This window comes from Phalacrocorax carbo, chromosome 4 (genome assembly GCF_963921805.1).
Source record: "Phalacrocorax carbo chromosome 4, bPhaCar2.1, whole genome shotgun sequence".
In the NCBI taxonomy this organism is placed as follows: domain Eukaryota; kingdom Metazoa; phylum Chordata; class Aves; order Suliformes; family Phalacrocoracidae; genus Phalacrocorax; species Phalacrocorax carbo.
Window position 1 is genome coordinate 33,981,979 of NC_087516.1, and position 21,530 is coordinate 34,003,508.

The window sequence follows — 21,530 nt, forward strand, 5'->3', positions numbered from 1 at the left end:
TACTTCAACAAGCCTGCTTGGCATCATCTTCCACATGCAGAAATAAGTTGGAATAAACCTCAATACTCAGGTTATTTACCTGCCAGGTACCTGTGTGTTTGCTCATATGACCACACAATGGAAAAACAAATTTTAAAAGCTTTTTGATAGAGCAATCATAAGTCTTATCGTAGGCACAAATTTAGTGCAATAATGTGTCAGAGCCTACTGTTAGGAAAACTTGATGAATCAGATGCCTATCTCTGTCTTGTTCTTTGATATGAAGAGTAACTCATTTATATGCGACAGCAGAAAATAGCAGGTCTAGTACAGAACTATAAAATACTTATTTAAAATAAATTCTTTAAGAAATACCAAATATGTTTACTAAAACCCGTTAGGTTAAGCATGCATGCAAATCAACAGTTTGATCAGTGAATAATTCAAATCCCAAACCAACTGCAGCACAATTGCTTCCACTCTGAATCAAGCAACGTAATAACAAAGTCAAAGTCAGGCTGTGCTAATTGAAATCAGAGCACTAACAACCATGGGCATCAACACCTCACTGAACAAGAGTCCACATTTGCGTAGGCTCACCCCAAGGCCTGCACAGATTCATCTTGCACGTACCCAGGTCAATACACGCAAAATATTCAGTATAGGAGGGAGAACAAACACCAACTTTGAGAACATTCCTGTGGTCTCACCACCAGACCTCTCTCAAATTGAAGCTGCCAAGTTTCATATATCTCATGTTACACAAGCCGCAAGAGTTTGACAGCCCTGTCATGCCATCCCACCTCTCTGCCAAGATACACAGAGCCAGCTGAGGTCCACAAAAGCTGACAGCTCCTCCAGCAAAAGAGGAACCACCTCGGCAGCTTCTAACAGCTAAGAAGGGTACAAGCGCAGCAATCCGAGCTGCTCACTCACTTAAACAGCAGCAAACACAAGAACTTATATCACCATCAGGACTGGGGGCAGGGGGTGGGGAACACCCCAAAACCAGTCTCTCCTGACTGGAGGCTGCCACATTTTCCCCTCACAAGAATAAACCCCAACAAGTTCACACACTCCTTTGGAAAGCTATGGATACCTGGGCGGGGGGGGGAGTTAAAAAAAAACACCACCATTTTCAGCTCCTACCCAATCCAGCCTGCTAGTTTATACTGTCCTATTGTTGGCTAACCTCTTACCAAAGTTTTAGTCAGCATAGAAAGAAAAATTAAAGAGCCTTCCTGAAAGAGGGTGCCTGAATAACAGCCACAACCCAGAGCAGAACAGTAAAGATAACTTCTAGATTACTTTTTAGATTACTGACTAGAAAAAAAAGCATAAGAGGTGAGTGAGAGTCACAAGACCACTTTCTGCTTAATACCATATTCAGAAAGAAACAAGATGTCAGTGCTGTCACACTTATTTAGAAAGAATATATACAGAGAAATACCAGTTACTAGCTCCTTCTCCCAGGAGAAGATGCTTGCAGACTTTCAGATATTGGTTAAGTGCTTGAGTGGCAACAAGAATCTCCTACACAGAACAAAACTCAGCTGCTGTACTGATGCAGATACAAATCACCTGCTTTCACCAAGTAATACCTCTCTGGTAAAGCAGAGAGCCAAACTGACAGCTGAAAGTCAAGACTCCTCAACTGCAAGACACAGGTGGGAACATTTGCTTCTCAAGCACCTGAATGCCTTGTCACAGGCAGCCTCATCTGACATAGGGTGACCAGGAACAGGACAAGATGTGCAAGGATCATGCAGTCACTCCTTCCGCCCCCCCCCCCCCCGCCCGAAATAAAAGCCCATTTCTGGGCAGCAATTGGTACTAAGTGATCACTTCAGATTCCATGCTCCCTCGGATCACAGTAGGGGAAATAAAGTTAGCAGTCTCCACAGCCTTCATTCCATCTGTTGAAGAAAGGATCAGTTTCTGAGAGTAACAGCAAGCAGCACATTAGTCAGCTGTAACAACCATTTCCCCTTTTCAGTTTGAAGAGCATATCTGTGCTCACACAGAGATCGGGGTATAGGTCAGAGCCCACAGCAGTTTCACTGTTCCCATTTTGTTAAACATTTAAGCAGCTTCAGCTTAATGCACTTTTCCAGACCTTCTGGTTGGGGATGTTAGCCCGCTGTGCTATGGGCTAACCTTCTCTGGCTGTACAGGACATCTGACACCTGCCACAGTTTCCACTGTTTAAGGGTATTAGACACGCTATTCCTCACATGCACTTTTCACCTTTCAGGGGCAGTAAGATAAAGACATTTTATTAAGATCGATCTTAAGCTTTTTGGAAAAGCATTGTTACCAGTCTTCTATGGTAACAGAAAGCCACAGGAGAAGACATGAGGTATAGAAATGCAGGTATCAAACTAGAACTAATTCCTCCCCTCCTCCTCTGCCATTTCAGGGTTCGAGTGGGGGACACTGAAAATAGATATTACTTTGAAAAGATTGTTAGATAACCTAAGAAATAGTATCATAAATTTAAGATATTACCATTGCACTACAATCCTTCAAAAGCTACTTCTGGGATTTCTTTAGATTTATTTATTTAGACATAATTATAGTCTTGTCTAACAGAGCCCCATATGGAGGTCTGACTGCCACATCAAGCCTTTCCTCCAGCATATCTGTTTCAGGAAGAAAGGTGAAAAAAAAAGTCACAGTAGAACTGAATGCTAAGGTGAAGCCATGGCTACCTGTTTGCTTGACCCAAACCCCCCTGAATCACCAAGGGATAATTATACCAAGAGCAGCCCTCTATCACCTGAACTGTGGCTTTTTAAAGTCACCAGTTTGCCTGTCCCTGATGTTGGGCTTTACCCTTGGGCCCTGGATGCTTGCTTGTAGGTTAGTTAGTCCTGCCTACAAGTTGAGCTCCATTAAGACAGAGTATTTGTTACAATTTAGTAATACATTAAAGTAAATAACTGCATTGGTTTAAGTACATTTTGCAGTATTATGAGGCAATCAGCTCTGGTGCAGGCACATTCCACAGTGGACCAGGGGATTGCTGCAAACAGAGGGCTTTCATGAGGCGGTGGAAACCCCAGTGGGAGCAGAGACCTGCCAGAAGCTAGCAGCTCTCATGAGAGGGGCTGAGGAGGTGTGGGCAGGGACAGGAGCAATGGGGGCCACCCCCACTCCCACAAAAGGCAGCCCCAGGCAGCACTGCAACCAGGGCATGGTGTGACAGTTTACATAGGAGGGCACCCCTTTGAAGGAGGGGCATTCCACTGGCCAAGTAGGAGACTTGAAGTTCACATAACCCAGCAACCGGGCACCGTTCTGTGACCATCGGCACAGGTCAAGGGCACTTGTCCTGCCTGACCCTCAAGACAGGTGGGAGCTCATCTGAGAGCAAAGGCTGCAGCTCCAGCTAGGGGTTCTGCACCACCTACCCTAGCAGTGGCTGATGTTTCCACCCAGAGCGAGCTGCTGAAGGGGGAGGCTGCAGTGCAGACCTCAGACAGCACAAAGTGCCCAGACCTCTCGCAGGGACAGGCAGCAGACCTGCCTGCAAAAGGTGTGCCCAGGTGGAGGACCTCCTGCAGCAGGTGGCTGAGCTGCTAGAAGCAGTGAGATGGCTGCATAACATCGGCAAGGCTGAGGAGGAGTTGGATAGCTGGTTCCAAGCAGAGTCTGCAGTGGACCCACTGCCAAACAGCCAAAAGCTCCCCCCACCAGCATGCACAGAAGCACGGGGGGCCAACTGACATAATTTACCTGGACTTGGGCAAGTGCATTTGACTCTGTCCCACACAACATCCTTGTCTCCACATTGCAGAGACATAGATTTGACAGATGGATCACTCAGTGGACAAACAATTGACTGGATGGTTGCACTCAAAGAGTTGCGGTCAACAGTTCAATGCCCAAGTGGAGACCAGTGATTAGTGCCATTCCTCAGGGGTCAGTATTGGGACCAGCACTGTTTAACATATTTGTCTGCAACATACATAGTGGGGTTGAGTGCACCCTCAGCAAGTTTGCCCACGGCACCGAGCTATGTGGTGACATTGACATGCTGGAGGGAAGGGATGCCATCCAGAGGGGCCTTGACAATCTTGGGAGGTGGGCCCGTGAAAACCTCATGAGTTAAAGAAGGCCAAGAGCAAGGTCTTGCACATGGGTCAGGACAATCCAAAGCACAAATACAGGCTGGGCAGAGAGTGGATTGAGAGCAGCCTCGAGGAAGACATGGTGGTGTTGGTTGATGAGAAGCTCAACATGACCCAGCAATGTGCACTTGCAGCCCAGAAGGCCAACCGTATCCTGGGCTGCATCAAAAGGAGCATGGCCAGGGGTCGAGGGACGTGATTCTGTCCCTCTACTCTGCTCTGGTGAGACCCCACCTGGAGTACTGCATCCAGTTCTGGGGCCCCCAGCATAAGGAGGACATGGACCTGTTGGAGCAAGTCCCAAGGAGGGCCACAAAGGTGATCAGAGGGCTGGAGCACCTCTCCCGTGAAGACAGGCCAAGAGAGTTGGGGTTGTTCAGCCTGGAGAAGAGAAGGCTCACTGAGGCCTTATAGCAGCCTTCCAGGAGCTGAAGGCGGCCTACAAGAAAGCTGGAGAGGGACTTTTTACAAGGGCATGTAGTGATAGGACAAGGACTATTGGCTTTAAAATGAAAGAAGGCAGATTTAGATTAAATACAAGGAAGAAATCCTTCACTGAGAGGGTGGTGAGGCACTGGAACCAGTTGCGCAGAGAAGCTGTGGATGCCCCATCCCTGGAAGTGTTCAGGGCCAGGTTGGATGGGACTTGGAACAACCTGGTCTAGTGGAAGGTGTCCCTGCCCATGGCAGTGGGGTTGGAACTAGATGATCTTTAAGGTGCCTTCCATCCCAAACTATTCTATGATAATATTATATTAATTTCCTACTTTCTTCCCCATTCTAGGTATAGGTCTTCCCCTACCCCCATAAGGAGAAACACATTATATTTCCTTTGCTACCTTCAAAAGTTTGATTGAGCTTTCCTTTTATTTAGAAATCAAATACTGGTAGCTCCTTTTTAGTATCTTAACTTAGCTAAAGATAGCAACATACAAAAAAAAAGCAGTGCCTTAGCATGCAGTGATCAATGATGAAAGACCACCTCAAATACTGAGAATACCAAAAAAGTCAAAGTGGAGGCCTTTTATCATCCCCAACTCTCCATTTTAAGAGCTGCAACTTGATTGTTCTTCCCAAACTTTAATAGCAAATGGCATATTATACTAATTTTGCCAACACATCAACCAGCCTTCCAGGAAATAATGTGTCAGCAACATATGGAAACTACTTGCAGGATTTTTTTTTTTTTTTGGCATTTCTCTCTCAGCCTGGCATGTTTTTAGCATTAATTGTGGAAGCCACTAATCTTCTGTTTTAGTTGTTAAATTTAAAACACCAGGGAACATTAAATCAATGACAGTTCTTGGTCATCATGTGACAGAAGTTACCAAACCTCCCTCACAAAGATTGCCAGCTTCTATGTAATTTTTGCAACTAAAAGGTTTACTTTGGACTACATTTAGGCACACAGCATCAGAAAGTAGAACTAATCTTATTATCCTCTAAGCAGCAAAGAATAAACTGTAACAGCCACATATAAGAGCATGCTTCTGTATTTATGGAATAAACAACTTCAATACATTTGGAAAGTTATTTGGAAAACAGTAACATCTCACACTAGAGCATAGGAAAAAGCAAGACACATCCCAAACTACTTACTATAGTCAAAGCACAAGCCTTTTGAATAGATGAGTTGAAGCTGAGTTAGTCATCAAAAACTCTCCTCAGTGGCATACATCAGAGCACAAGCAATCAGTAAGATTATGGGGAACAGGAGAAAAAAAAAAAACAAAACAAAAAACAAAAACATAGAAGCCAGACTATACAGAGTCCTCTCATGAGATTTCAACTTTCAAAGATCAGTTCAGTCACGCAGCCATAAATGGCTCAGGCTGAAGAATTTTCCTTAGACTTTCTGCCAGCACTGCATCAAAAGCTCCCTGCATGCTAGCAACACGGCCTAAGAGCAGGTTTGACAAGGACTTCACAGATTTGACAGATGACATTTGCAGATAGTTATTTTCTGTAATGGTTCAGACCTTATTTACAGTGAGGGACAAGACTTAAAAAAAAAACAAACCCTAAACTGCTATTTTCATACAGCTGTGGGCTACCACAACTCAAATGTAGAGCCAGGCTACAAACTTACTCCACAGCACCTACAATGCCAGGAAGTTTTTGCACAGTACCACCCATGCTGTCCACACAGGGCTCCACCAGGAGTTAGATGTTCAGAGCCCACAGTGCGCAGGCAGGGTGGGGAAATATTGCCCCTGCACTCCAAGTCACAAATTATGACAAACAGCTACCCTAGAGGACAGTTTAATATAAAAGAATCTGTGGAGCAGCTTGGACAAATTTAATCTTAGCCTACCTTTAGACAGCCTGAGGAAAGAACAGTTGTTTGTAAAAGTCATATTGCAACACATCAAACAACTATTCATTTTTACCCTACAGAACTAACAGTTCTACCTCACCTTTAAGAGACATAAACCACAGTCTCTTACTCCTGTCTACTACAGGCAAGGAAAGATGAATATGGTGCTTCCAAGAAGCTCAACTGGAGACTTTCCTTTACTCAATTAATTTAACCACATCATAGATTTACCCTAGAAGTGTGTAATTTGCTGTTGAACCTATTTACTGTAGTCTTCTCAATTAATTCAACATTGCAGGAGAAGTAAAAGAAAAAAAGAGGAAAGCTAGGATACACTAGTTATGTAAAACAGTGTTAAGGTTATTCTCACCCTCTGAAAGGATTTCTTTCCCCAGGGTATAAAAGAATTGCAATAAATATACACAAATACATTTTAACAAAGTCAATTTAAATGTGAAATTATGACAGCTATAATAAACTCTACTGTAATATATTCTTCATTCAAATTAAGACACTCAAGTGGCATGTGCTCACTGCCAGTGTTTTAAACACAGACAAACCACTGGCTTTGGGTACCCAAACTTAAGAGCTGAAGAGTTAAACATTTCAGAATAATTCCTCTTTCTGCACAAGAAACAGAACCTTCTCTCCATTCATTTAATTTATTCAGTTAAATGACTGGGTTCTCAAGCTGTAAGAAATTAAACCAACTTGAAGTCTCTTAAAATGTCACAAAATTGAAGAAACTTGAAAAAACCAACCCCTAATACTTCTGAAAAGAAGTTAAGAATCTAAGGTATAAAATGCATAACGTGCATCCTATCACCAACAGGAAACTATTACAAGAAATGATGCGGTTATCTTCCATCATAAATGGAACTGGTAATGCACTATCCTTAAAAGAAGGCATAGAATATCAACTAATTCTTTTTCCTACAGACAAATATATTAAAACTCTTATAGAACCAAGACATCCTTTAACAGATGCTAAATGAATAAAATGGTTGCTCTGAGAACAGGAAACTCTTTAAGCTATCCCATGTTCCTAGAAGACAGTCTCTACCAATGAGCTTTGTAACATTAAAGTGCTTCAAGGTGTCAAACCATTCTGGCAAATCCAAGTGTTTCTGTTCTTGAAAGAGCCTTGCCGAAATTATATGGATGGCAATGGGCTTCAAACTCCATCTAACATGGAGCAAACTACAGCTCCACTGAGTTATCAGTGGAAGACAACAATACTGGAAGAGCCAAGACTTTGGCACTACACAACTCGTAACTGAGATCCCATCTCAATGCCTCCCAGTTCAATGCGTTACCATGAGAAAACCACACTGCACCAGAAATTTAACAAGCAGTGACACTAGCACCTGCAGAACAGCAATAGCTGTCTGCAATTATAATCATCTCAGAGGTTAAAAAAAACATCCCCAAACAAACACAAAACCCAAACCCACAGAAATCAGAAGGAACTAAAGCAATAAGTATATATCCATTGACCAGGAGTCTATCCAGTTGGAGAGAGACCACAGGCATTCTCCAGTCTCACTGAGTGGCAAGTCCTGCTGCTGCTCAGCTGGTGCACAGGGCAAAGCAGCTTTCTAACAACAACGTGCTACCAGCACCCCCAAAACAAAAACATCACCAGCTGAAGCTTGCATGCCCAGGCCATCCCTCCCTTGCCATGTGAAGCCTGCCATCACCTCACCATTACCTGACCTTCCTGGATCACTACTTGAAGTTGTTACAGCTTGGTCATGACGTTAAGGAGTTCTGAAAACTGCTCTTCAAGGTCAGTCAACACTGAGCTGTGGGCAGATGTTTCTCCTTTATTACTCTACACATTGCACATGACAATCTCCCTCATGGAGGTGAACGTGCTTTCACTATTTAAACACAGCCCAAACACCTCCCTGCAAAAAAGTTATCATCAACCATCCTCCTTCCTTCTTCTCTCCCCTTCAGAACAACACAGATCCAAATTTATCTTCTCTTTGACCCACCCATTCATATTTCATCAACTGACTAAACCTGCATGCTTTCTTGGACAGGTTTTTAAAAGCAAAGCCTACCACTTCACTGGAGTCTTTTTCCTTTGGCTAAGGACACCAAAGAGCACTGACAGAGCAAGCCGACTATACAGAGCAGCACTGGGCAGAGATCACCATAAGCTTCTCAGAGTGGAGCCGACAGTCTGAATACACCATTCTCCTTCATCCAACTTAACATGCAAGGGTTAGGGAAGAGCCTTTTTCTTCCAAAGTAACATTTAAATATTTATTCTTAAAAGGAAGGTGTAGTAAAGCTCCTACTGAAAGTTTTCTAGCTGGAGGTATTTAGTGTCTTATTTCTTGGATGAAACACAGATCATCATTTTATTATCTACCTGTAAAGGACTCAAAAGTAAACTCTGGTTTCTTTAGTTTGATCTTCCCTTTTCCTCTGAACCACAAGCAGATGACATGAAGGAAGAGGCCAGTCAACCAAAAGCATATCTGTCTTCCCCTCCTGGGATGGCAAATGAAACCACTATTTAAGTAGAATTTTATTTCATTTATAATGAAATCCCTAAACACATTAAATCATCACAAAATTTTGTCTTCAACTACTGACACAGCTGATGGAAAAGAACAAATAGTTCATACTTGTTTCAGAGTTGTAGCACTCATGCTGCCGACAGGAGGATGCTTTCTGGCACTGTACATATTCCATAACCATTTACTTAGGCACCACCCCTTTAGGCCACATAAGTCACATTATAATATGTGATGTATTAATTCCGTGCTGGCCATTTGCAGTATTTTTCCTTTCTTTGGGATATGCAAACATGAGGTCAAGCAATTAACTGTAACACTGGCCCAGAGTATTTCACTTCCATACTGAAATACAAATACCACACAACTGAATCAGTTAAGCAAATACTAGTTTGTCTGGGAAGTTATTACAACCTCAAATATTTATTTCATAGGCTTGAAGTTACTGGATTTGTAATTGTTTTTATTAAGAGTTCTTAAGTGTGAGGTTTCACATCTACCCATGTTGAAAAATTCACATACTTGTTTAACTTGAACATGAGATGGTGTAACAAAGCAAGATGAGGACAGAAAATTTTCTCCCTCTGCTCAGCCAGGCTTACCTCAGCACACCTTGAATGCTGCTTCATTCTCTCACCTTACAGAGAACATCCAGTCACCAATGCAGCATGGCTGTGACCTGGCCACTAACATAAAATACTTGGGATACTTGGCAGAAAACTTGGGTTTGCATCATCTGGCACAAGAGGAAGGAAGCGCTCTCCCAAGAGGGATGCTTTTAACAGAGTTCTTGGTAAGCTTAAAGACAGAATAGGACTGAATTAGAGATGCAGTCCACGGTCGAAGCTCCCATTTCTCTTCCATATGCACGCAACACAGTCCTCTGGATTAAGGTAAAGAGCAGCAGACATCTGAAAAACACCAGTACAATTGCTCTTGGCTTTCTTCTATTTTTTCCATTTCAAGTCATAAGTACCAAGACTCCAAAATTAAGTTTGAGCTTTACACTCTTCAAATCTTTGCTGAACCCTGGTGTTCCAACCCAAGACAACCAAAAATAAAGTTATGCGAATTTCACAAGTTACCGAGTTTTCAACAAATTTCAAATTCCTACACACAGATTGGCATCTTTTCAGCTTATTTTTACCAGAGTCTACACTAGCTTGTTTATACTGGACTTTAACCCACCCAAAAAGTTCTGATACAATCTCTAAAAATTCCCTTTCCCTCAGCTAAACAGGAAAATCTGATCGATCATCCTCCTTTAAGATACCCCTGTTCAGAATTAGCCTTAATTTACAGTCTTTGAAGTTACCAGATGACTGCCCTATTGAGTAATTTTTTTTATTTTTTTTTCCTGGCTCACCAGGGAACTGTGAGTCTCAAGGTTAAGCACGTGCTGTTCCACTTAAATGGCAACGTGCCAAATCTGTTTAAACATTTAAACATTAACCTCAAAGTCACTGGTTTGTAGAAAGGCAGCTGTTAGTCCAGAGAGATTACATTTGTTCTCCAGGGAGTATTGTTGAGTACAAAGGCCATTTTGCCACTTTACAAAAGTGATTTCTGGAAGAGCTGAAGAGCATAGAAGAGTTACTGGAGTATTCATCGTCGCTTCAACAGCGGACTTCTTTTCTTTGCAAGTATGGACACACGCACATTATGTGACATTTTCCCCCTCTGACACTACAGATATATCTTCTGTCTTTAAAAATGCTACTGTTTTGCATTAGGAAAGTCAAAAGGTTTTGAAGATTTCATACCAAGTTTTCTTTCTGCTATTCTATGTCAAAACCCAGCTACCAAACAGCAGTAACCGGTATTCTACACTGATAGCTGTAAGTCAAAATAAAGCAAACTTTAAATATTTCTGTGTGACAAAGGGGAAAAGAATAGTGCAAGGGCTTAAAGAAAAAAAAAAAAAGGCAAAAAACCAAACAACAACACTGAGCTCATATCTATGTTTACAAAATACTAGACAACTAAGCACTGAATGAACAAGCAGAAGGATGCTACACTTACTCTTCTTAATAGGTTGCATGATTATCCAGTTATTCAATGTTATTTTGAGACAAAAAAATAAGTTGTTTGTCATTTAAGATATCTCTGAAATGGCGTTTCTCTCAGACAAAACCAGAAAACAAACCACACACAGTGAATGGCTGTTAACATTTAAGAGTGTCAAAGATCTGCACCTCTGTGCACTGTTAAAATTGTTCACTTGCATCTAAATAAGATGAACAGGAATACTGCATTTTTAAATTAAATTATTTTGGGGAAGAGGGAGAAGATCAGCCAAAGAAATACAGGGAAGGAGCCAGCATACTACTTTGGCAACTGTCTTGTAAGCCACCTTCTGCTACCCAGAGACCATGATTAGTCCTAGAGATCAAGAAACCTACTTCTCCACAGCATCTGGCTATATTTACATTTCACAAGCATAGAACTGGTTGGCAAAAGACAGCCATCAAGAACATATTGCAATCGAAATTTTTTTTCCCTAGAAACCTTTCTCCCCACATTTTTTTTTTAAAAGAACAAAATTCTAGGCTGCCACTCTACAAGAAGCTGGCATTCACTGTGTGTTTATAAATAATTAAGCAGTTTGTAACAGTAGCTTTAGTCTGACACCAATCAGATATAAACAAGCTCTAAATACAACCTATGTGAATACTATGGAATGACCTCTACAGAACCAGACTTCTTTTATCAATTATATGCATTCCATTAGATATTAGAGAACAGAAACACTAATCCCTAAGTCCTCCATCTAGCTCTATATGGTCTTCAATAAGAAAGCTGAACAACTGGAAATACCTGAAGGCCTATGATGGAGTGACCTGTAGAAGACAAAGCTTTCCCATGTACTTTGCACTGAAGACAGCCCATTGCAGGGGGAGGAAACACCTTCCACACAGGCTTACTACACTTTGGTAACAACTTACCTATAGGGTACCCCTCACAAGCATAAAGGCTGGAGGCATGCCCACATGCCAAGCTATCCCACTGAAATGTCATGCATTCTGCTGGAAGGGCTACTTGAACTGCTGCTGTTCATTACCTCCACTCTTCTCCAGTTTGGATACATTACAGTCATTCCTCCCAAGGCTCCACAGCACTTACTTGGCTAAAAAGTACATTTTTACAAACATGTGTCAGTAACTACACAATGCTGCAGAGTAAGGCTTACACACCGACACAGCAGTGCAGTGACCTGCAAGATGCCAACAGTTCAGCTTACAGGAGGCACTGCTAGAGAGATAGCTGGGTACAGATGGAAAGAATTACAATACTGATTGCCACTAGGCTAGGCCAAGCAAAAAAACCCATATGCTGGGAAAAAACCCAGAGACCCCAAATAATATGGCAGGCATCACTGCCTAGCACTTGAAGCACCCAGCCAACAGGATACAGGCTAAGCAGGGAAGCTACTAGTCCAAAACAACAACAACAAAAAAGCAAGCTTAATACTCTTCTTGCTAAAGTAATAGCTAAAGCTGCAATACCTCTTTAGGAAAGGCAGCTTTAGCAAGACTTCAGAAAGTCTAATGATACACCCTCTTCATCTAGGAAACTGAGTACAGCTGCTATTCAATTATCATCACCTTGCAATTAAGCTATTAAATGAACCAACAACTCAAGCTGGCTGAAATTTGGAACCAGACTTACTAACATCTTGAGATGCAGCATTATTAGAGCAAAGGAGCATGAATAAATACTAGTTATGCCCAATACAGATTTCTCATAAGTTTCATAATGGTTGTGACACTAAATACTTGCTTTATGGTATTTGACTTTGGAGCCCATTTGCTGAGCAGCAGGACACTTCATTACACAAAACCCATGGCACACAAACCCAAATAAGTTCAGGGCAAGGAAAGAAAGGTAATGATGAGTCCTAACCACATACAGAAACTGCTCAGATATCTCGATCTGTGTGTTTGCGTAATAAGGTAGAAGCAAACTTACCATGAGCAGTATACATAATGAAGTGGATGGCCAAGAGCCTTTATAATCTCCCAAGAGAACTGTCAAGCTTACAAGGTTTGTACTACTTTGTAGCTCCTCAATGTTCTCATACCAAGGACGGAGAAACCTTAGGTGAAGCAGTGTGCTGCAGAACCGCAAATGAGTATCAGAAGCAGCTATTCATGAATTGGTGCAGAGCAAGAACATTTATTCTACGACTACAGATTCAAGCATGCTGCAATAAGTGAGCTTCCTAACTGCTTGGCAAGCCTCTGCCATCCTTCTAAGCAGATACTAAGAGAGCAAATGCCTAAAGGCATCCAGCTGCCTGAGGCCACCAACCCATGCTGACTGCAGAACCAGCCATTATTATCTCCTGGCATCAAGGCTCTGGCTGATTATATTACTATAGTAGGAGACAACACCCAGACAGTTCAGTTTCATAATACTCAGCTATAACAATTCCTCAACAGGTCTCATGAACTGTTCACGAGCACAAACAAAGTAGAAGAAACATAGATACACTACAGGGGAGATCTATAGCTTTGAGACACTTTATTATTGAGACACAAGTAAGGACACAACCAGATCAAAATAGCTGTGAGGAATTCCCTTCATTTTAGGAAACCTTGCAAAGGAAGAACTCCAGGAATTCACCTGTAGACAGAAACTTGACAAAAATCTGATTACCTGCAAACGAGCAAATACAATGACCCTTACTGTACCCAAAAAAGTGCATGATAAGTATTCTATTATGTGAGGGAAAGGTACTTCTCAGAGAAATAATGCTGGCAACAAATTCATTAAGTTGAGCCACATGTTATGTGATAATGGGTGCAGCTCTACAAACTATGAATCGTATCAGCAACTCTTCTTCCAGTACTTCCATGCTGTTGATGGCATCTGCTGGTGATAGAGACCAGAAAAGGACGAGATTTCACAGACAACAAAACCAGACCATGTTCCACACTGCTTGAAAAATAAAAGAATGAAATGCCATAAATCTGGCGTGTATCACTAAATGAGGAGTAAAGCAAATATACAAAACAGCATTCTCTTTAGTGGAAATCTGCAATAGCATTTAGCTTCTGCAAACTTACACCTAAAATACAAATGAGATTATATGGACACCACATAGACTGCCCAGTTACAAATATGTGGTAGAGAGCACACCTGAAACCGGGAGTTGTCCGCATTGTGCTAGCATCAAGAAACACCAAGTTTCTACAGACATCTTCTAGATATCTACAACGCAATGAAACTATTACCACATCAGCATTAAGGGTGCCTTGCAGAGACAAAACTGGCAGACCAGCCATGCAGTGAGGTAGCATTGCAACAGTGGAATATCGCAATCAATAGGCTTTCCAAGATTAGATAATAGTCAAGCATGGAGTAATGGTTTTAAAACCCCTGACTACTGGTGGGAGGAAAGCAATAACTAGCGGACAAATCAGAGGAGAGTGTGCTGCAACAAACAGAGCCTGCTTATGTGCCAAGAACAACTAGGCCAGTACATCCATAGGTGGCCTGCATCAAACAGGCATAAACAAGTAGTATCAAAGGTGAGGTTTACACTGTCAGGCCACACTGTTGAGAGGGACTCAGTGGAGACAGCATCAATGGGAAGCTCTTCACATGCTTAGACAGTCAGTGTCAACAGAGAATCCACAGGACCATCAGGAGCTTCAGCTATGAGTCAGCAATAATCATGTACACACAGGACTGAATGATTGCTGTCCAAAAGGTGGAAAGGAGTACCTGAATACAAGCATTGCATGCCTCTTCCTCTTTTTTCTTCTCCCCAGAACAATGGGGGGGGATGTGTGTATGTGAACCAAAAAGAGCCATACGGTAATGATTTTAACACCAGCATATTCACAAAACCAAAAGCTGCCAATCCTCTCTGAGGGAATCACAAAGTCCACATGCAAAGATCGACAAAGCATCACCTGGTTTCAACCAACATGTCTACACAAGAAAAATAAAAGCACTATGACAGGAGCACCTGTGGCAAATTGCACTGAGCCTTGCACCGAGAACTGTACATAGCATTAAAGACAACCGGGGAGGCCTTGTCAAGCACATCAAATGCAGTTGTCCAATCTCTGCAAAAATTTTTCTGACAAGCCAGATTAGATCTCTATGCTGAATAACAGTATGAGAGAGTAATTGCAGTGCTAATTTCTTAGACCAGCTGACCAAGATCACTGTTTCAGTCCCATGCTGTGCATAATGCAATCTCCCGGGAACGAAGATAGACGATCATTAACAAGTTTGTTTTTACATTCTACAAAGCGGAAACCCCAATACTGTCTATACCTTGCTGCAAGAATTAGTTGTTCAAACAACCAGTCCTTTCACTCTAGTGGGTTTTGGTTTTATTTGAGCTTTAATGTGCTAGTCCCAACTCCTCCATCAACACAAGTCAACTTTCAGACAAATCTGGGCCAACAAATCAAGATGAAACAGATCATTTTAAATCACATTTAATTACTCCAGTTTCTGGGAAAAACAAACTTATTTAATTGATAGAACTCACTAGAAACTGTGTTTTTGAAAAGTGTGACTTTTGGGTTTGCTAACCCCAAAAAGCACTGTTCATGTATGAACAGAATAAGTGAAAATCAGAAGGAGGTTTAACAAGCATTTAAATAAAGCCTAGTAATTAAGATGTCAGGAAAGTTCATCCTCTGTCACAACTAGAACTGCATCAAAAGAAGAGTTTTATCTCCAAATTACATCACTGCAGATGACATGATACACCAAATAGCACTGCCTGTGGCAAAGAGGAGTGTTAAAGGTCTTTCAAACCAAATTTCGAGTTATTCTTCAATTTTTCTCAAGAGAACATCAGAGAAATTCAAGAGCAGGACAGCGTCTTGATATTGTTAAATAAAGTTTTATGTTGGTTCATAATTTAAATGATTAATTAGTATTTTAGTGCTGATATAAATAATCCTAACACTGGGATGCGTACTTGCATATTGGTTTTGTTTAATGGATCAACATCTCCCAAAAAGAATACCCACCCCAGTTACTTCCAAATGTTCAGGGTAAGTGAGTTTCCCATAAGCTATCTTTTTAATCAAGCAACTTCAAAGCCAAAACAGACACAAGAAAACTACCAGTATGGAACACTGCAGCTACAGAGAAGTGACACTAAATAACACAGAAATCAAGACACCAAAATTAATAAAATAGGCAAAGAAGAAAACCCCACCAAACCCAAAGTGAAAAGCATGTCCAATTTTGACAATTTCCAATCAAATAATCCTTTATACTTTTCTAAAACTGAACACCCTCTTTACAAGTAAGAGCCAGCTGCATATGCACCTTTTACTCCACAAGCTGGGAGCCATACAGACAGACTTCCAAGTTCACACATTGTATTTTTGCCACTTTTCTTCAGGCTAATTATATATCAAGCTATATGTAATTGTATTCACAAACCAGACTTCCAACTTCTCACCATTTACTATATATCACTAAAAAAGGTCAAGTTTCTACTAATCTGTCCCAGAAAACTTGGAGATTCTTCCCCCCAAGCTAAAAGGAATTCTAAGGACATCTGACACATCACAGCTTCAACTGGATGAAAGGACAAACAAGTCAAAGAGGAGGCAACTAATCTCAAAGGGAGTGCATGAGAATTCTTATAGCAGGACCCAGCATTCAAAGAACTGCACAGCACCGACAGGCAGAACTATGATCTTCTTGCAACTTGGAGCTGCAATGAAGAGCTAGGGCCCTGCACAGCAACAGGATGAATTATCTGATCAGTGTAATTTTAGATGCAAGGGGCACCAACCGCTTGCTTTAGACCAGTTTGCTTGAAGGTTTCTTTGCATTTCATCTGAAAGAGCGCAGTACCAAACTCCAAAACTGGGTACAATTGCCTACTGACTTCTGTAACATCCCCAGCCTATAATTCTATAAATGGCTCATTAGCCATCCCAGTTCAAGTTATTTCTTTCTTTGAACAAAGTTATTTGCTAGAATATCTGAAACAGGTTACAGAACCTCCATCCACAGAGACTTTTCAAGACTCAGATGGACCCTGACATGGCTGACCTGACCTACCACAGGCAGTAGTCCTACTTCGGTCTGGAAGTTGGAAAAAGTGACCTCTAAAGGCACCTCCCAGCCAATTTGTAATTCTGTAAATTAAAACATTTTTTAACAAAAAAAAAAAAAAAAGGCGGCAAACTCAGAGGAGTATTCTGCAAACACTTCCTGGCTTCCCTCTAAAGTCACATCACTCATATTTCAAGTATCTCTAATAATTGCAGTAAATGAAACATTTCACTGCCACTAAAACCTCTGAATCAGATATTAACAACAAGCACCTCAAACTTTGTCCAAGAACTGATGACTCTTGTAGACAAGGCATTAACAGGACGTGTGCTCTGCATAAGACAGCGTCAGCAGCAACTGCCATTTATACCTCCAGTTTAAAAGTGGCCTCATATCACGGTCTTGAAATACTACAACTATCTTACCTTCAGCTTTCTCAAGTAGGAGTAATTGCGTTTGACACACTAGGAGTGTACAGGTACACCACCAAGTAAAATAAAAAAGGTACTTCATGTTATTTTGAGAATGAGCACACAAACCATAGCTGATGGACAAAAATTCGTAGCCTTTCTTGTTTCACAGCAGTTGACTTACCAACCCACAGTCTTCACCACAGCTCTATCAGACTGGCCATTGACATACACATCCTTAGTTCCCAAACCCTCCTGGAATGATGGTGCAACAAAATCCTCTGATTTTCTAAGTTCTTCAGACAACATTATTCAGTCTGCTGCAATTCAACACTAGAGACATGGCCAGTCAGCATCTCTCGCCAGTGGCCTCAGCTACAACTCCAACAGATGAACAGGGGCAAAACAGAAGTCTAATACTCCCAGCACCAAATACTCACACTTGCCAAGAGTACGATCACATTCATTCAGGAGCACAATTGACTAAAGGCATTTCTTTTTTGGCCAGTTGTGTAGACTTACACCTGATCTCACAGAGGAAGAAGGAGCACCATTTCACAGGTCACTCCATCCAGACCTCACAGATGTCAGCAGATGCCATCAAACCAAACTAACATGCCCAGGACAGTGGACTTGTATCTATGGACCTCATATTGCCAGGTGAGCATGAATTAGAAAGAGGAAAAAACTCCACAGTGCAAATACTCCCTCAAAAAGAACTAGGCTGTTATTGTTCTCACTTTTATGTTTGCTGAAAGAAACTGTACAACAACCAGTTACGCTTCACAAACAGTGAAGTGTGGTGAAGAAGCACTAACTCGTTTCCCGTTCCACAAGACAGCAAGTGAAACAGAGTAAAGAGCATTAACCTTCTGCAGCTTTAACTCCAAACTACTGCACAGCCTGAGCATACCACAAACTCGCCAGGAAATGCTCTGAATTCATGGGATAAAGACAACTTTGAAAGGGTTTGATTTTCACAATTAAACTGTAAATCATATACTATGAAGTTGAATGAAAAGAACAAAATGACCTAAACAGAGATAGGGACTTCAGGGCAGGCAATCACTTCAGCAGTTTCTGCTGGATCATACCACGTGTGGCACTTTTGTTCACATAGCTATGCCTCAACATCACACAATCACACTACAGCAGTGGCGCACTTTAGCATATTACAGGAATACGTAACACACCACATTTATATAGGTAAAGCATGAATTTATAATGTATTAAATATTTATAATGTATAAAATGCATATATATCTATAAAAATATATATATGTTTTTATTTTTAGATATAGAAAAATCAGTCCCACACTACCAGCTGGCTAATCTGCATTCCACAGTTTCTATTACAAGTCTAAGTAATTATTTTCCTAGATTGCTGAGATCAGTAGCTACTGGACATGTTAGAGCTCAGCTCAGTGCTAAGTCCTACAATTTAGAAAAACCAAACAACAGCAACAAAAAACCAAACACCAAACAGCCTTACAATGGTTGACATTTCTCATCACAATCCACCTCTGTGCAAGAATCTTGGCTCTTCCTAAAAAAGAAACCCACTTCTTCCATACGTGATTGCAGACAAAAGTTTGAAACCACAAAATGCAGGAGTTAGAAATAGGAGCCCCAGATGCACTTAGAGTGCCATTACTCTGTCAATTCTTGACTTTGTCAAGGCCTTTACATTGCATTTTTGCAGACTTAGTCTTACAGCTGAAATCAATACCTCAGAAGTGACTAACACATGAGAACCACAAACAGTTACGCACCCAACAGTAAGGCTTGCTATTTACTGCATCTAAATTGCTAAAAAAGATACCATGAAACCAGTTTTAAGGTGCCAGCTACTAAAAGTTTAACATTTGTTCAAATATTTTCAAGTTATGGAATCTTTACACACTGAATCACATTTACCCTGGATGCAAAAGGATGCTAGGTAAAGTTTCAGCATCAGAGCTATCATATTATCATCACTATTTCACCACAGTTCTGAGGCAGCCTGATCTCAGCCAGAAATCAGAACTGTACAATAGTTTAAAAGTGAGTATATGAATTTTAAATACAGCCTTGTTACCACATGTACAATTAAACTCCATAAAAACAGAGCTCAAAAAGCAGCCTATTGCTCACCCACGATAATTAGCACTGGGGAACTCAGTTAGCCCCAGTGGCTGGTATGAAGCCACGCAAGCCAGCCGCTACAACGCATCGCTGCGGTTCCACAGTGGTACGGTGCATGTCACGAGGAATAAACAACTTTTAATACCAGTCTTATTTAGTAATCCAGACAGTGAACTCCGTCATGTGGGTGACCACCATCCATTCTGAAAACCTCAGTGATATAGATCAGGCAGGTTAAAGCTTTTCTGCTCCCACAAAAAAAAAAAAAAGAAAAAAAGAGAAGTTTTGTTACAGGAAAAGCTTACCTCTCCTCACTTCAGAGAGAGAAGTATTACTGTGTATTAAGTTCATTTACAAAAAGGAGAAGAGAATTATTAACCATGAGTACCTATTCAATAGTGTTATCACTTGATTTATTGGGCTTAGTATTAACAATACTTTATAGCTACTTTTAGACTGTGACCAGCTTTACAATGCATAGGCCAATCACGATTTATTTTACCCAAGTGAAAGTCATTTATCTGCCACAGTGTGAAACTTCATCTTCCAGATAACCCCCTGCTGTGGGGTTTAACCAGCTGCACTGCTCATCACATCACAGGCATAAAACAAACAAAAACCCACCGAAGCGCAGCCTTAGTCCCGGTGGCAGGCTGTCAGAGCTGCGTCTGAAGCTACAGCCTACACACCTCTAAGGAGAAGGGGATGCTCGATTCTCAACTTTCATCACGAACTAGAAAAACAGGGACGGGGGCCCTAGGTAGTTTTGAGGGGGATGTTTGCTGGAGCTTGTTTTGTTTTATTTTAGAGATCTGCACTCTCGCCTCGGCCTTGGAACAACGGTATCGAGTTTAAGCTCAATGTCCTTTTCAAACGCAGGCTCTCCTCTCCTTGCCAACCTTGCGTGGTATAAATAGCAGCAAGCGGAGGAGCGAGCATTAAAGATACTCTTTTAAAGCCTCAAGAGCGTTAGCGCTCTTCCTGCGGGGCCGGAGCGGTGCGGGTGCGCGGGAGCAGGCTCTATCAGATTTTAGACATTTCAAACACGATGCCAGCATTCAACTAGCTAAAAACCCACACCAGCAACGTGATGTTTGAGTACCTTTGTATTTAAAACAAGCCAAACGCACACCTGAGGCCCCGCTGCAGCCCTGCCCCCCTCCCCAGCCCCCCAGCGGGGCGGCCCCCGCCGGAGCGGGCCCCGGAGCGGCCCCAGCCGCGCTCCCCGCCGAGGCGGCGGCCCGGGCGGTCCCACCTGCCCGCAGCACACGGCAGCGCGCCGGGCGCCCCGCCGGGAAGGGAAGGGGAGAGGGAGCAGCGGAGAGCGGCGGTGCTCCCCGGCCAGGCACCGCGGCGCCGGGCAGCCCCGGCCCCGCCGCCCCCGCGCCCCGTTATCCGCCGCCCCGGGAAGCCTGCGCTGGCGGGGGTCGGGGGGAAACTAATACTTTTGTGAAAAAAAGAAGTCGGTACTTACGCCGGCGCTCACACGCCGCCCCTCGCTTGTAGCTGCGTTTCAGAGGAGAAAACTGCCGCGACCCACCGTGCCGCGGCCGCCGCCCCCGCGGCCCCGTCCGCCCCCGCGGAGGCCCCGGCAGCGCCGCGCTCTGCCCAGCCCTGCCCGCCCGCTCCTCCGAGCGCCGCGGCGGCCGCAGCAACCGCCGGCGGCGTGCGCGGCTCCCCCTCCGTCCCTCCCGCGCCTCCGCGCCCCGTCCCGTCCCGGCTCGGCCCAAGGGAGGCCCCGCACCCCGGCTCCGGCCGCACCTGCCCCGCAGTGGGCCCCGCTGCGCTCCCCTCACCTGGCGCCGGGCCGCGGGGCTGGGCCGCCCCTGGGCGGTGCTTTTGTCGGCGGGGGCGTGGGGGGCTGCCGCCCGCCCCGGGCGGTGCGGGAGGCGCAGGTAGCTGAGCGGGGGAACTGGGTCAGCGACTAAAAATACGGCGCGGGAGCGAGGAGGAGGATCCGCCGGCGGCGCCCGGGGAGGCCGGCGCCCCT

At 43.0% G+C, this 21,530-nt stretch overlaps 1 protein-coding gene across 3 annotated transcripts in view; it reads right to left on the reverse strand.

Moving 5' to 3' along the window:
• The window catches only part of MTUS1 (microtubule associated scaffold protein 1), a 131,544-nt gene extending 110,014 nt beyond the window's left edge, over positions 1-21,530 (reverse strand). The window contains exon 1 of one of the 3 annotated variants that reach the window (XM_064449527.1): positions 21,015-21,208. The gene's annotated coding sequence lies outside the window, so the exon portion shown is untranslated. Of the gene's footprint in view, positions 1-21,014; positions 21,209-21,301 lie in introns of those variants that run through there. The other 2 variants (XM_064449526.1, XM_064449525.1) reach the window with 2 other exon arrangements.